The following is a 16,792-nucleotide window of genomic DNA, read 5'->3' as shown; positions in this document are numbered from 1 at the left end:
GAGGCTAAGCGGGCAGTGCTCAGTCTGTTTGTGCCCGCGTCGCGAGCGACATGCAGTTGCTTTAGCCTTATCCTATTATACAAGTGATAATAGTGTTTAACGTGCTATAGAAAAATTGTGTTTTAAAATGAATTGAAATTAATATATTGGGACTATATATGTTCATAAAATGCTGTTTGTTGTGGTAAATACGTCGTGAATAATTGCTATTATAAGAACAAAGCTGCTTTCACAAATTTTAAAGTAAAACGTATCTGTTATTAATCATAAGTATAAATTATAAATAAATACTGGAACTTTTTAATGATTTGGGGCCTTAACTCTATAAATATGTGTTAACAAACAATTTTAATTCTATATAAGTATGTGTTTTGATAAATTTGCGGGTTTTTTAATTTAAAAAATCTGAATTCCATTCATGTAACCTTACTCAATCGACTTATGTACTATTTTATTTAAAAGATAAATAAAGCTTACTTTGCCCATAAATTAGAGTCAGTTACATTTAAAATGTGTATATATAATTATTTTCGTGTTCGTTTAATTATTTTAAAATGAAAATTAAACTATATATAATATGATTTTTGTTTTTAATATTATAAATTACAATATTTATATTAAAGTCAAGATCGAACTCACAAGCATATGTACATAAGACTGTATAGTCAGACTTATCCACATTCAATAACTTTGTCAATGCCATGAAACAATTTAAGGTCATATTACTTTCAGTTTAGTGTATACAGCCAAGTTGGCAGGCTCTAAAAGGCAAGCTACGATAGTTTGCTCCTTTTTCTTTAATTCTCAGACGTTTGTTCAGCCAAAAGTCGGAAAGTTTTCAACTACACTATTTAGTTTGCCAAATCGAGATAAATGCCTGTATATTGAAATTTTAAAAGAACTTTTATTTACAAAATAATTTAATTCTTATTTAAATTCATAATAATTTAATTATTGTTTTAAAATGTGAAGTTACTTATACACAGTTACAATTTACTTCGTATAAGGCGCTAATCCTAAAACTTAAAAAAATATTTTGTGTTGCATAGTCCATGTACCTAGAAAAACTACAGGCTATACTTAATAAATGTGAAAAAATAATAAAAATATTTATATTAATATTAAATATTTTTCGAGTAAAAAGCCACTATAAGTGTATAACACAAACACAATTCAGCTTTATTAAGTCATCGTTATTCAAGGGGGCGAACTTGTTACATTACTTATAGAAAGCAAATATCATAATAAATTTATATTAAATTTATTATTTACCCTCAGATAATGATCATCACAATCGACATTCGTGTGTGTAATATTCTGGTACATTTTTAGATAAATAACAGCATAAATTTTGAGCATTAGCAATATTTTTTTACTATTTGTCCTTTTGTAGAAACATCTGGCCTTTTGTTGTATTATTCTCACATTGTACTCATTTTTAAAATATATTTTTACTAAAATATGAAATACTGCCAAAATTGTGTCAAATGCACAAGATTGATTGCCAGGTGCGAACAAATGATGATATGCACTTTTTTTTATTAGCACGTTTTATTTAAAATAAAAAAATATTTTAAGATAGGGATGGATTTAATGTATTAATTTTCTTTTTTTAATTATTTTGACAAAAAAATACTTTTATTATAAAAATTCAAACAAATAAATCTAAAATCAAAACATTACTAAATAATTATAATATTATAAAATTAATACGATTTAAATAATATTTTCATAAATTCATCTAAAATGTTCAATATCTATCTAGCTCTACAAAAAATATGATTTACCTACTATTTTGGTTCACAAGTATTTATATAAGTAATTTGTATGATAGAATACGTCTACCACCACCTACACGACCGAGTTGTCGATCAATATTTTATTAATGCAACAGCAATCACAATGTTTGTGTTGTTGTTACAATCGCTTCATAAAATAACTATTAGTAAATAAACTTTTAAACGGTGAATTGTTTGGCATTCCTTGTATTTTTGTTTGTTTTTAATTTAATTTTATTATTTTCATAGAAACGAGATATTAGAGGAGAGTAATTTTCTATATAGATATGTTGATATCTAATAGAAACTATAAATATTTAAAGTATAGATAACTATTATTAGAAGACAGATAAAAATTAATCTAGTTTTTTACCTGATAAGTTAAAAAATCAATTTTATTAGTTGAGTGTAGGTAACTTAAAATAAGCTAAGTTAAAACTAATCTTTCCAGTATCTTAAAAAAAGAGTAACATACGTTCAGATTTTAAAATATTGCGTATTTTTTAAAATTATCAAGTGTAAATCTAGATTCACTTTTATGACTACTCTAATAATAATAGTTTTTACATACATTTTTTCCATGCATGGCGAAGTGCATATGAAATATCCTAGAACTGAACTCCACCTGTAATTACTTTTATTAGATAGTATAACACCATTTAATTACTGCTTTCAATAATATTGAAAACATAAAACCTACACTACATAAAATATTTAAGTAATCGCAATTTTAAAAGCATAATTATTAATTTTAAAATAATTTATATAAAAAATACTTGGGCAAGTGCAGTCGAAATTGCTCACCGAGGTTCCGTACCAATGTCAGAACTGTAGATCAATGGGAAGTACAACTTATCAAAGTTGTCAAATTAATGTTGTCGAGCGTATACACTTATTGATTGAAATCAACTACAAATATATGTTTGTAATAGTTTTAGAATTTTAAAAATCCATTTTTTTACGTTTTATTTTCTTTGTATTGTGTTCTCACTTCCTTGATATTGATTACGCGGCTAATAAATTGATCAATTTAATTATGCAGGCACTCATCTATCTATATATATAAAATCGAAAGGTCACTCACTCATCACGAAATCTCAGAAACTACATGTGCTAGGGATCTCAAATTTTGCATAGGAGTTACATATAGGACGTAGGTGCTCGCTAAGACGGGAATTTGCAATATTCGACTTCTAAGGGGTTGTTTTTGGGGTCGAAAGTTTGTATGAAACTTCGTTACTACAAATGCTAGGAGTCTCAAATTTTGCATGGACGTCACTTATAGGACGTAGGTACTCATGGAGACAGAAATTAATAATAACGTAGTTTACGCAGGCGAAGCGGCGCGCGGGCCACTAGTCTATCTATATATATAAAATCGAAAGGTAACTCACTCATCACGAAATCTCAGAAACTACATGTGCTAGGAATCTCAAATATTGCATAGAAGTTATTCATAGGACGTAGATGCTCGCTAAGACGGGAATTTGCAATATTCGACTTCTAAGGGGTTGTTTTTGGGGTTGCAAGTTTGTATGAAACTTCGTTACTACAAATACTAGGAGTCTCAAATTTTGCATGGACGTCACTTATAGGACGCACCTATGGAGACAGAAATTAATAATAAAGTAGTTCACGCAGGCGAAGCCGCGGGCGGGCCGCTAGTAGAATATATTTTTGAAGGTCAGTCGTGAGGCAGGGGCAGAAAGTGTGACTGTAAACACGACAGATTGTGGCTGACACATGGAAATGATATACTTGTTTAATATTGTTATTTCCTCGCTCTGGTGTCGAGACAAAACGTGAGAATGAGTTTCACCAGTCAATACACAATGCTTCCAGAATTTGGCGGAAAATTAAGAACAGAGCGTTTTAACACTACATTATTTTGCCTACTCTGCTACAGCGTAAAGCTGAAAAAAAAAGTATGTATTATAACTTTATAAATATTAATGATGCATGTATAAATAACATCAATGACATACGTCTACGTTGTTGCGGTGCTAACAATCTGCGCCTTACCACAAAGCGAATAACCATCATATGCAAGAAACCCTACAAAATTGATAATAGCCACGGAATCCACGTAAGCTAATAATGGCCGATATTATGGATCTGTTGCTACACGCGATATAATTATTGATTCATACTTTATGTATTATATAATTAATATTTCTATTTTAATTTTTTTTAAAAACTGTTTGCTTTCTCAGTAGCTCTAGATAAAATCAATTTGTTGACGTTCTTGAAAATTTCAATACGAACTATGTATATTAAGTTTTCTTAGAATAATTTTAGAAAATAACTATGGAGAGCACGTTTGGTTGAATAAAACGTTTAATGGTTTCTTTTGGGAAGAAAAACATTTTAATTTTTTTTACTGAAAGAACGTCATTAAAGTAATTATGAGAGAGACTTTATTTATGAGACCAGGGGACTATTAGCGGACGGGTACAAGCGTGTGCCTGTAAGCGGGTTCGATTTCCACTCGAGGAAATTAAAAATTTTCATTTCTTCGCTCTGGTGTTGCGAAAGCGGAGAGCGGTTATACGGGATACAATATTCATAAAAATAAAAAACAGCGACCCGCTCGTGTCTTCGCTCTCTTGAATAAGACAATTTGTTTAATAATCTGAATTAGATACTTTTATAGTTTTATAACATTATAATTTGAAAGATATTATTAAGAGATAGGAAACTAAAGTTTCAGCCAATTCTATAAAACAATTATTTTGTAGCAATTTTGTCGAACACAATACTAAAGTTATATCGATATAACTTTTTTATTTGCGAACCGATTTAAATAAAATAACTAAATACTAAATGTTATGTTATTGTTTTGGGTTCTATTATACTTATACATGTCCACAATAATAGATTTTCCCATATATCTTGCATGTACAGACAGCTATCACTTACAGCTTGATTATATGTATAGAACGTTCTATGTATTTAATGAGTGTATCCTCTATACTGAAATAAATTATATAATTATAATCTTTACTCTATACTGTAGAGTACATATTATATTAATATGCTTAATTTTTTATAGCTTAATTTTCTTATATTTTGCTTAAGAAAAGACTGCAGTAGCAGTAAATTATGCAAAGTTTTACTGCTACGAAAGTAAATAGAAAAACAATTAAAACTCGAGGCCCTCGTGGCGCAGCGGCACAAGGCTGTAACTGTAACGAGACGGTTATGGATTCGATCCCTATTCTAGGATGTGAAATATTTAGTTACGTTTATATTTCCATTTCTTCGCTCTGGTGGCGAGGCAAAGTGCAGTGTTGAGTTCTGCCACTCAACACGCAATGGTTCCAAAACTCGGCAGAAAGTGGGGAACGGAGTGTCTTAACACTAGGTTCCCTCTGCCTACCCTTCTGTGTGGAGGATTTAGCGTGAAGCTGGTTTTTTTTATTAAATCTTAAAATGAAGAAAAAGTTTTGAACGTCTCGCAATAAGATAATAGGCGTTCAATAAGTAGTATAACGAACTAACATCTTCCGAACATAAAGAAGTATTTTTTCTCAAACTGAAGCGTACTCTCACTTGGATCGTTCAAACAATTAATTAAATTATATTGAAGTACTTCATTATTTTTGTAATACATTTTTTTGTTAATATTTTTCTTAAATAAATGTAAATCTGTATTTTCACAATATAGATATAGTACATAATGAGGCCATCGTGACGCAGGGGCACAAGGGTGTGACAGTAACGCAACGGTTGTGGAGTCGATCCCCACTTGAGGAAATGAAATATTTATCTAAATTTATATTTCCATTTCTTCGCTCTAGTTTCGAGGCAAAGCCCGGCGTTGGGTTCCGCAACTCAAAACGCAACACCTCAAAATTCAGCGGAATGTGGAGTTTAACACTAAGTTCCCTCTGTCTACCCTGCTTTGTGCGGGATACAGCGTGATTTATTTTTTTTAGTACATAATATATTTTATTTACTCTTCTATACTTAAAATATTTTTATTTCCTTGGTCTAGTTACATAATGTGCGTTCAGCACTCGTAGTGCCTCGGTCTGATTAAAAAAACTATGGTGTAGCATCTTGTTATTCACTGCTTTATATTCTTCAGCGATCAGAAACCAGTTTAAGTTTACAATGAATATATTAAAGAAATACTAATTTAGGACCGTAAAAAATTGTGATAAAATTTGATTTGTTTATAATGTCTCAGTTTTATCTATTTCGTCTATAAGTACGTTCGAAACTTATCAAATCTAAATTTCACATTAGGAATTAAACAAGTTTCCACCATCTTCAGTATATTAACACGTAGAACAACAGCTATATTATATGCATTATTTAGGTTACACATAAACATACTGCGACACCAAGTCGTAATAACCGACAGACAAATTTCAAAGAATTGTAGCGTAAATCATTTAAAAGTTTACTTTGACATATTTTGACTTAAATACGTACCTTACCAAAAAGAATCATACCTTTTAATGATCATCCTTTCATGAAAGTGTTATGAGGGGTGTCGACGTCGACCTATTTTTAGAGTCACGGCAGTCGCCTTTGAAACTACATTAAATAGTGTACTTCATTGTTAGTTACTCTGGTTCGCGTAACTCGTTTTAACCGACATAAGACACATTTGTTAATACTTCTCATAAATTTGTTTTAGGTTTTTCAGTTGTTACTGTTATAATTGATACCTACAATGTTTGCAAAATCTTTCCTCGAACACTTATATATTTTTTTTATAAATTCATTGGACTTAATTATTTAAATGAACCTAAGCTATAATCAATTAAATCTACGTATTATCCGTTAAATATACTCTAGGTAAGTCTTTAAAGATCCAACTCAAAATATTGCTATGGAAAATTACACAAAAAATAACTTAACAAACAAAGCAAGGTGGTAAATAAAAATAACTGGCCTTACGCGTAACTTGTTATGTGAAGGTCGCAATACCGCGTGGTCTGCATCGATTTTCTACATCTCAGACCCGCACTAACAACCACAACCTGTGATCGCTTCAATTTCATTATATTTGAAGAATATCAATAATGGATACCTAAAATATTATATAAGGCTTATAAAAGTTCAAATTGTTAATTCATATCAGAATATATGCTTTATAGAGAGTTGTTTATTTAATGTGATTACTTCATAATAATAATTTTAGATTATATCCTGTAAAGCACTTTGTTTTCCCTGACAGTTTTTAAAGAAAATATTACTTCCCAATTGACTAATTCCACTAAAGAAGTTTTAAAATAAATTTTAGAATAAAATTATACAAGACCAATACATCTAAAATATGTACATATACACATACATGTAATTATATCAACTAAGATATAATTGATATTACCAGCCAATTAAATAATAAGCTTTTTAAACTAACTTCGATGCATTGACATAAAAAAACTACACTAATATATTTTTACTTGTACCTCATCTTCGTCTAAATGTCTTCGAGATTTGCTACTGACGATTTGCTATTATCAGGAATTGCATTTATAATTACATTTATTTTAGTTAAGTTATAAGATAATATAAATATTTTTCATCAGCTTCTCGCTTTCTCGCTTATAGCATGGTAGGCAGAAGGAACCTGATGTTAAGATACTCCGTTCCCCATTTTCCACCGATTTTTCGAGACATTGCGTGTTGAGTGGCGAAACTCAACGTCGGGCTTTTGCTTTGGTGCTAGAGCAAAGAAATGAAAATATTAATAAATAAAAACTAATTCCTTCGATGGATCGAACCCACAACCGTCGCCTTACAGACACATCCTTGTGCTCCTGCATCACAAAGGCCTCGGTAAGATAATAAAAACAGTATAACATTTCTTAACTTATAAGGCTTAGGGTAACTTTGGGCAGGGCTCAAAAGTTAAAGCTGATTACTCTTCCGCTTTTGTAATTTCGTAAGGACTAACGAGTGTTTACAATCACGTTAACAGTAAACGAGTAAACGAAGCACAAGCCTATACAAATATTTTATTCAAGATATATTAAGGGTTTTTGGAACAAAATAAACTCATTGAGTTTTATAAATCCACGACGTTAGTCTCAGTCAATTATAAATTTACCAAAACGGCAAGTTTATTAAAGGACTAGTTATAATTTTTTCCAGATAGTAAAATATTACGTGGCTTGTGGGATGGTAAGTGCGAAATATAATTATATTTAATTTCTTATTAATCATTAATATAAAAAACTAGCGGCCCGCTCGCGGTTACATCCGCGTGAACTATGTTATTATTAATTTCTGTCTCCATGACTACGTCCTAGTGACGTCTATGCAAAATTTGAGACTCCTAGCATTTGTAGTAACGAATATCTTCTATATATATAAATTCGAAAGGTCACTCACTCATCACGAAATCTCAGAAACTACATGTGCTAAGAATCTGAAATTTTGCATAGGAGTTGCTTATAGGACGTAGGTGCTCGCTAAGATGGGAATTTCAAATATTCGACTTCTAAGGGGTTGTTTTTGGGGTTAAAGTTTGTATGAAACTTCGTTACTAATGACATTTGTCTTTGTCATTCGTTACTAAATGCAAGGAGTCACAAATTTTGCACAGACGTCACTAGAACGTAGCCATGGAGACAGAAATTAATAATAACATGACGCGCGAATATAAACACAGTTCACGCGGGTGAAACCGCGAGCGGGCCGCTAGTATATAATATAGATGAAAAAAAAAAGTTAATTATTATCGTGCAGTGTAAGTGCATTTTACACCTACGAATATACGTATTAGATATGTAGGCATCGAGAATATCCACAATGTAGGTATACTTGACATATGCAAGAAGTATCAAAAGCGTGCTACATGGTGAAGTAAGATACTCGAGCTCATTGAATATCATCTGAAGGGCAGAGCAACAAGTGTATAGTCATTCAAAAAAGAGGTTTCTTTAAGATCCTATGTCTAATTAGTTTCATAGAATTAAAAATTATTTCATAAAGTTGAATTGTTTTTTACCAACAAAAATTACGAAAAAGATTTTCCAAAAAAATTAACAGAACAGAATATGTTATAACAGTTACAGCTAAGTTCCCAAAATGAAATATTAATGTGCATATTAAATATTATGAATTATTAGATTATAATTGCATTTATAAATGTATTCATTCTTATGAGAAAATTAAATGGAGTAATTTTATATTGAAAACACTACAAGCACAGTATTTTTTATTTAATTATATTAAAATTTGATGTATTTCCCGAAATGTGCTTTTAATCTTACCTTTTAAATTTCTATTACAATTTGCGCCGCGTCGCTTTCAAATATTTTATACAAAAATTGAATTCAAGAAAATATTAAACAATTCATTCCCCGAGTGGAAATCGAACTCACAACTGTCACGCTTACGTCGATCGTTACGCCACTACGACACGACGCATTCAATTGTTTTATACAAAAAAATAATTCAAGAATTAGAACAAAATAGGCCACCAGCCAGTAGCATTCTATGTATGACGACATAAAGCTTAAAAAGCTAAAATTCAATTCTTATTAACCATCAAAAGGTGTAATGAGGTTTGTTTGCCAAAGTATTGGTTACTACCGCATCGATAGCTTAGATCAAATTTTGCAGTGAACAAATAACCTAATAAAGCATCCTGATGGACCTGGGCCTTACTATACCGGTCTACCGAGTGCTCGCCAGATAAATGAATTACTAATAACACTATTAGTCTTCTACAACAACATTTACTTCTCAGCGTTTTGTAGCTCCAGTGGAATTTGCCTAAATGACAATAATATTTTGAACTAAAAAAAATTACAAAAAATTATAATTTAAATATATAATAATTATAATAAAAAAAAATATTTTAATCTATCGTTTATTTATTTATATAGTAAAATTGTATTTATCATTTGCCCTTTCTCTAAATAATCAAGTGATGATTGGAGAAATAACAACCTTTCGAATTATGTACATATATTACACTTGCATATAGGAGAAATATAAACACTTGCATATATAGATGTATAGAAAACTATATAAATTTTTAGGCAAGTTAAATTAATTATGAATAATTTTCACATACAAGCTATTACTATCAAAATAAATAATCGATATAACAAATTTATATGAAAATATAAATAGAAATTATGTTATAAGAGATTTTTATTTGTGAAAAAATCTATTTACACGAGTAATCATTAATGTACCTACATACTATATGACGTGAGCTGACTCTTTTCAATTTAAACTTTTTTTAATATCCATATCAATCAACACGTAAATTAAGTATAATATCAACTTCTATCAACTCCTAACACATATATTCAATTTTGCCAGAAAACAGTAGATAAGTGATTTTTTTTTCTATATATATAAAATTGAAAGGTCACTCACTCATCACGAAATCTCAGAAACTACAAGTGCTAGGAATCTCAAATTTTGCATAGGAGTTTCTTATAGGATGGAGGTGCTCGCTAAGACGGGAATTTGCAATATTCGACTTCTAAGGCGTTGTTTTTGGGGTTGAAAGATTGTATGAAACTTCGTTACTACAAATGCTAGGAGTCTCAAATTTTGTATCGACGTCACTTACAGGACGTAGGTACTCATGGAGACAGAAATTAAATAATAATAAAGTAGTTCACGCAGGCGAAGCCGCGGGCGGGCCGCTAGGAATAAAATAATAGCTTTAAGCTATAAATATTCTAAAATTCAATTATTTTCATCCAGTTATCAGCAGTTTAAGTAATTTGACTACGAGTGCAATAGCTTATAGCTAGCGTAAAAACCGAAAAAGGTATACTCGTGGCTCTAGACTCTAAGCTATTAGTAAGCCGAAATTCATTAATTTTGTCCAGACAGACTAAAAATGTGCCGAGTGGTTTTTTTTACTTTTTTTCTATGGATATATTAACGGACTCTTTCATATTTTTTAGTCTTTCGTGTACACAGTCAATTTGCTCTAAAATAAATAATTTGACTTTTAACAGCTAGTTAGAACAGTAGTACTAGTGCAAGTAGTTTTATCATAATCTTAATTGAATGGAGTCTATTCAATTAAGAATATTCAATAGACCATTATATTGTTTCATCAATAATAATTATTAATAATATTATAATATGGTTACAAATAATATAATTTTATGGCTACAAAGAATACTTTAAAAAAAATCAGCTTCACGCTGTATCCCGCACACAGCAGGGTAGGCAGAGAGAGACACTCCGTTCTCCACTTTCTGCTGAATTCTGGAGGCACTGCACGTTGAGTAATAATATATTCATACAATGTTTGAATCTGAGATGGCCATCACAGAACTGGCACGAATTGAGGCTTGATTATTGAGCCATTCAAATTTGGTCTTTTGAATGAAAAATATAGGTAGGTAACAATTTAAATTCAACCCATCTGAATACCTGCTTGAATAATGCCACAGTTGACTCGCAAATTCAACGGCATATCTTACTTGTTTCGGTTTTGAGGCTATGCAGAAACTATCGGATATGACGTTCTATATTCGAATACTAACAGGTATTTGCCGCTCTGTCGTTTAAGAAACTACCTCTATAATATATTTAGGTAAATGTTTAGCTTTAATAAGTTTTCAAGGTTAAGAGAATTGTAAGTTTCTATTTTTACCTGTTTTATCTATACTGTGCATATGTGGATATTTATATTAATAATATAAATAACAATATGTCTTTCATTCTTAATTATTGATATATTTTCTACTGAAATCGAACCTGTAACACATATCCATATACGAATACGTGTGATTATAGGTTCAATTAATTTTGGCTCTCCTAAAACTTATTATAGGTCTGCAAAAATTTTTGCAAATGATTTTATTATATAAGCCAAACTCATTTAATTAATAATTATAATTTGTTATAGTTCAACGATGTTGAATGTTGAAAGTTTATTCTCAACTTTTTAATTATACGTTCAATATCGTAAGTATGACGAGGTCAAAATAATACGGCATTGGCATTTGTCAAGTATTTCAATTGTTTTGCATATTCAGATATCGTAGTATCGTAGTCGACTGTCTGAAATAAGGGCAAACTTAGAGTCAGTGGTTGCCTCGGGTGACGAATGTATTAAGAAATATAAAGAATATCTATACTAATATAATAAAGCGGAAGAGTTTGTTTGTTTGTTTGTTTGAACGCTAAGATCTCTGGATCTACTGGATCGATTTACTTTGTTTTTATTTTGTATGAAAGCTGCATTCTTCAGAAGTGCTATAGGTTATATAATATTATATTACACATATATACTAATAAATTAAAATACTTTCTAATTTGACATGCAATTTATTCTGCCATGTTAATAACAACCGTCGTCGCTACGCGACCGCGTTCGTTACCCCGTCATGTTGATATTCATCCTTATGAAAATAAATATAATAGTCACTTTTAGCATTTTATATAGATTGAATAATTTCAATATAATTATTTCTATAGAAATTATGTTCTTATATTTCAAGCAGGCGTAGCCGCGTCCGGGTCCGCTAGTATTATATATATAGACGATACAAGATGGTTGTGGGTTCGATTTCCACAGTAGGGGATTGTCATAATAGTGGAGATGAATAATATATTTACAAATACAGTTTCAGCGATATTTTAGACTGAATTAGAATAGTAGATTACATAATATGATATGCACTACAAGTTTAACGTTCAATCAATCTTAAATAATTTTTGTTTTACATTTTTTGACTATTGTTTTAATTTTACTGTTAATATATTTATTATTATTATTATTATTTATTAATCATGCGTACTTTTACATATATATAATATATAATATATCATATATTAATTAGAGAATGGTTATTACTCTCAACTTGTAGGAACTTTAACTTGTAGGAAAAATGGTTTTCACACGAATTTACTTGATGCATTTACCTATCTATGAATATAAATATTTTTTTCAGCTACACGCTGTATTCCGCATATAGCAGGATAGGCTGAGGAAACATAGAAACCTACTTACGTCCGTACCCCATTTACACAGTCCGTTCCCCACTTTCCACCAAGTTCTTGAAGCATTGCGTGTTGAGTAGCGGTTAGCTTAATGTAAAGCTGTGCCCTGTAACCAGATCAAAGAAAATTAATATTTTTATTCCCAGGAACGAGAATCGAACCCACAATCGTCGCGTTTGCCTCAATTAATAAAATTAACTTTATAAATATATACGTAAATAAACTATATAAAATGTAAAAAATTTAACACAAATTGTACAAGACAATAGCCTATCCGCTAAGACCTTAGATATCGCAAGCCAAGTAATCCTTTAGGGATTAATTTTGCGTAGGTACTTCAATTCAGAGGCAGTCGGTCAGCAAACACGACTAGTCTAATATTAAATGTTTCATGATATACAGACGATTTGATTCAATCATTCCTAATACTGCAATACTGATTTTATAAGTTTCCTAACATATATAAATATTATATCAGTATTGTTATTAGCAAACAAGTAGAAAAAGAGACGAATATTTTTTTTTTAGTTTCCTAAAACTTGTACAGTCCACTCACACAAACACAAAGCTCATCTAACATCTCGCGGTCTGCATTATTACTTATATTTTATGCTCAATAATTGTACAGGTATTTATGCTATAAATAAAAGGATAGTAGAAGATTCACGTCCCAGTGAACAAATATTATTTTAAACAGTTCTTTATTACATATATTGAATTGCAAGTAATCTTTTTTTTTTTCTAGTATTTAAAGAGCTTTGTGGATGATAGTCATTTAATAACCCTTCATTAGCAGCCGCGAATTAAAATATAAAACACTTCCTAGTTAGTTGTTCTTCTATTCTTTATCAAACCTGTTCTTAGTCTTACATCTGAATTCATATATGTATTAAATATGTAATTTTTTTCTCCAACACATTATAAAATATTACTACTGCAGCCTATCATAAGGTTGAAGTGTTTTTCACTAGGTTTTACAGAAGAAAATATCATTGAGATATAATCTAGTTAGACATTGTTCCTCGTCTGATTAAATTGACATTGGAATCCGCCACTGCCTTTGTCTCTCGTTGTCTAAAATACGACCAAAATAGGTAGATACATACTAATTACTTATAGGTAGGTTAGGTATATACTTCTTGATAAGTTCAAGTTATAGTATGTAGAAGTCAAAGTTCGAAACAGATAAAAAGATTACGCACATAGATTAACGTTATCAGTTGTTTAGAGTTTTACTATTATTAACAATAATATAAAATGTAGATCATTTTATATTTTCCTAGTAAATTAAAATATTATGTGAAAAATGCTCAAACGTCTTAATGTCATGATTTCCTTTTGCTTTTCTTTACATAATTTTAATAAACACATTTTTTATACTTTTAATGTACTATTGACATTAAAGACTTAATTCTTTTATGAATATGAATAGATATTTTATTGTTTTTATTATAAAACTAGTGGACCCGAACGCGGCTACGCGCGCTTGAACTATACGAATATTTATTAAATATATTTATGAAATTATTTTCAGTTTTCAATAGAGAGATGCGTTAGGCAAGCTCATTTTGGGTGACGTTTTCTAACAACAAACTTTGCAAATCGTTGCGCGACGGTTGTTATTAACATGGCGGAATAAATTACATGTCAAATTAATAAGTATTTTAATATATTGGTATATATCGAAAATATTACAAATATGAGGAAAAAAAGTATCCTATGTTCATCCCGAGACCCTCAAGTATCTCTGTATGAGTATTTTATCACAATTAAATTAGTGGTTTGGCCCTGATTGCGTAAAAGACAGACAGACAGACAGACAGAGCTACTTTCGAATTTATAATATAGGTATGGAGGTATGGATTACTTTATAATAAAAAACTTTTATTATTAAACTAAAAAGATAAAACAAGCCCCTTAGTTCATTAGAATTAACAGTAGATATCCTACTATTTAAATTTCCAGGGCTTGTAAAGATTTAATTGGTTGAAGTATAGAAACCGACCGTTAAGCATAAAATAAGCTGAGTAGTTCATACTATTGAGCTTATTTTTTTCTTTTTAGTTTTATGCAGTAAGCTCTTTAGTTTTTTTCTATAATTACTACCTATATTTAAATTTCACATTTAAAGTTAGGATTTATTACCTTCGTTGTTAAGATTTTAAGAGGGAAAAATTCACAATCTAATTATTTTCTCGAGGAAGTTAATATTATGGGAATTAGAACCTGTTTTCATAGTCCACTATTAGTAGACTATTACTTGTCAAAATGTGTGTATTATAGAACGAATAAACAAAAAACACATTTAATTAGATTATTAAATATTAAATATTTGTTACAAAAATAACATGTACAAAAACATTTCCAATTTGGTTTCGATCTTGTAAATTCTTTGAAGCAATCATATAACTCTCTTATATTACCAACCTTAACTCAAGTAGGACATGCTGTGTTCGGTAGAAAATTTAAATAAATCTCTCTATGCTCCAGTAAATTGATTTGGGCTTTGTACGGAACAAAACCTCTCACTATATGTTCATTGCTTTATATTTAAGAATATTTTCTCTAATTTAACGTTAAATTACATAACAAAAAAACATTTAATGCCATCAAGAATATGCTATAATAATTTTTATTTATCAACTTCACTGTGTATAACGGCAACACAGGATATGCAGACGGAACTTAGTGTTAAGACACTCTGTTCTCCACTTTGCGCCGAATTCTGTAGGCATTGCGTGTTGAGTGGCAGAACTCAACGCCGCCCTTTGTCTCGACGGCAGAGCGAAGAAATGGAAATATAAACGTAAATAAATATTTCACTTCCTCGAGTGGGGATCGAACCCACACACCGTGTCCGATGGCCTCTCGATTTAATAATATTTTTTATTTAACTCCTCGATATATCAATTGTAAAAGCCATCAAAATTCACTAAACTGCGCACGCAATGGACCAATTATACTATTTAATATCCACACACGACAGAATAAAGTAATGTTTTTAACAGCAATTTAGTAGCGTTACCGTTTAATGTTATTTCAATTATGATGGAAATCGTATTATTGTATTGGATGTATCATAATATTCTTCAAATTATTTTTATGGGACCAGACAGGCCAGTCATGGCGCAGGCGCACAAGTGTGTGACTGTATACTCGACTGGTTATGGGTTCGATCCTCACTCGAGGAAATAAAATATTTAATATTTTCATTTCTTTGCTCTTGTTTCGACGCCAAGCGCGGCGTTGAGTTCTGCCACGCAATGCCTTCAGAATTCGGCGGAAAATGGGGAGCGGAGTGTCTTAACACTAGGTTTCGTAGGTTTCGTTCCTGATATTATGAAGAAGAATCCATCCACAGCGGCGGAATGTAGTATTTCAATATATAAATATATTTAATCCATACCTATATTATAAATTCGAAAGTAACTCTGTCTGTCTGTCTGTCTTTTACGCAATCAGGGCCAAACCGCTAATTTAATTGTGATAAAATACTCATAAAGAGATACTTGAGGGTCTCGGGATGAACATAGGATACTTTTTTTATCTCATATTTGTAATATTATCGAAATATCCCTATATATTAAAATATTTATTAATTTGCAATGCAACTTAACATGCAATTTATTCCGCCATGTTAATAACAACCGTTTTGCTAAGCAACCATTTGCAAAGTTTGTTGTTAGAAAACGTCACCCAAAATAAGCTTCCTTAACGCATCTCTCTATTGAAAACTGTAAATAATTTCATAAATATATTTAATAAATATTCTTATAGTTCAAGCGGGCGTAGCCGCGTTCGGGTCCACTAATATATTTATATATTTAAACACTACTACTACCTATTTCAACGAAATGATTTAAATTTAATAAAAAAAAAGGAAATGCTAGAGCAAACGAGCTTTAAATGTGAAGCAAAATATATCACGTAGACACGTAGAGAATAGATCAGAAGCAGATAGTACGAAGTCAGAATATCTTTTCGTTTTGAATTCATTCATGTAAAACAATACTCTTCTGGAAATATCACATATATCTAAAACGAAGTACATGATGCCAGCATTG

General features: G+C 30.6%; 1 protein-coding gene across 7 annotated transcripts in view; it reads left to right on the top strand.

The window, feature by feature from the left end:
- Sh (Potassium voltage-gated channel protein Shaker) overlaps positions 1–16,792 on the top strand; it is a 194,933-nt gene that overhangs the window by 110,672 nt on the left and 67,469 nt on the right. The window contains exon 1 of one of the 7 annotated variants that reach the window (XM_085206432.1): positions 42–184. The exons of the other annotated variants lie outside the window; for them this stretch is intronic. The gene's annotated coding sequence lies outside the window, so the exon portion shown is untranslated. Of the gene's footprint in view, positions 1–41; positions 185–16,792 lie in introns of those variants that run through there. 7 annotated transcript variants of the gene reach the window in all.

This window comes from Heliconius melpomene, chromosome 21, assembly GCF_056956725.1.
Source record: "Heliconius melpomene rosina isolate 202511_hmr_F chromosome 21, ASM5695672v1, whole genome shotgun sequence".
NCBI classification, from domain to species: domain Eukaryota; kingdom Metazoa; phylum Arthropoda; class Insecta; order Lepidoptera; family Nymphalidae; genus Heliconius; species Heliconius melpomene.
The sequence above is the reverse complement of the archived record's forward strand: the minus strand, read 5'-3'. Positions and strand labels throughout refer to the sequence as shown.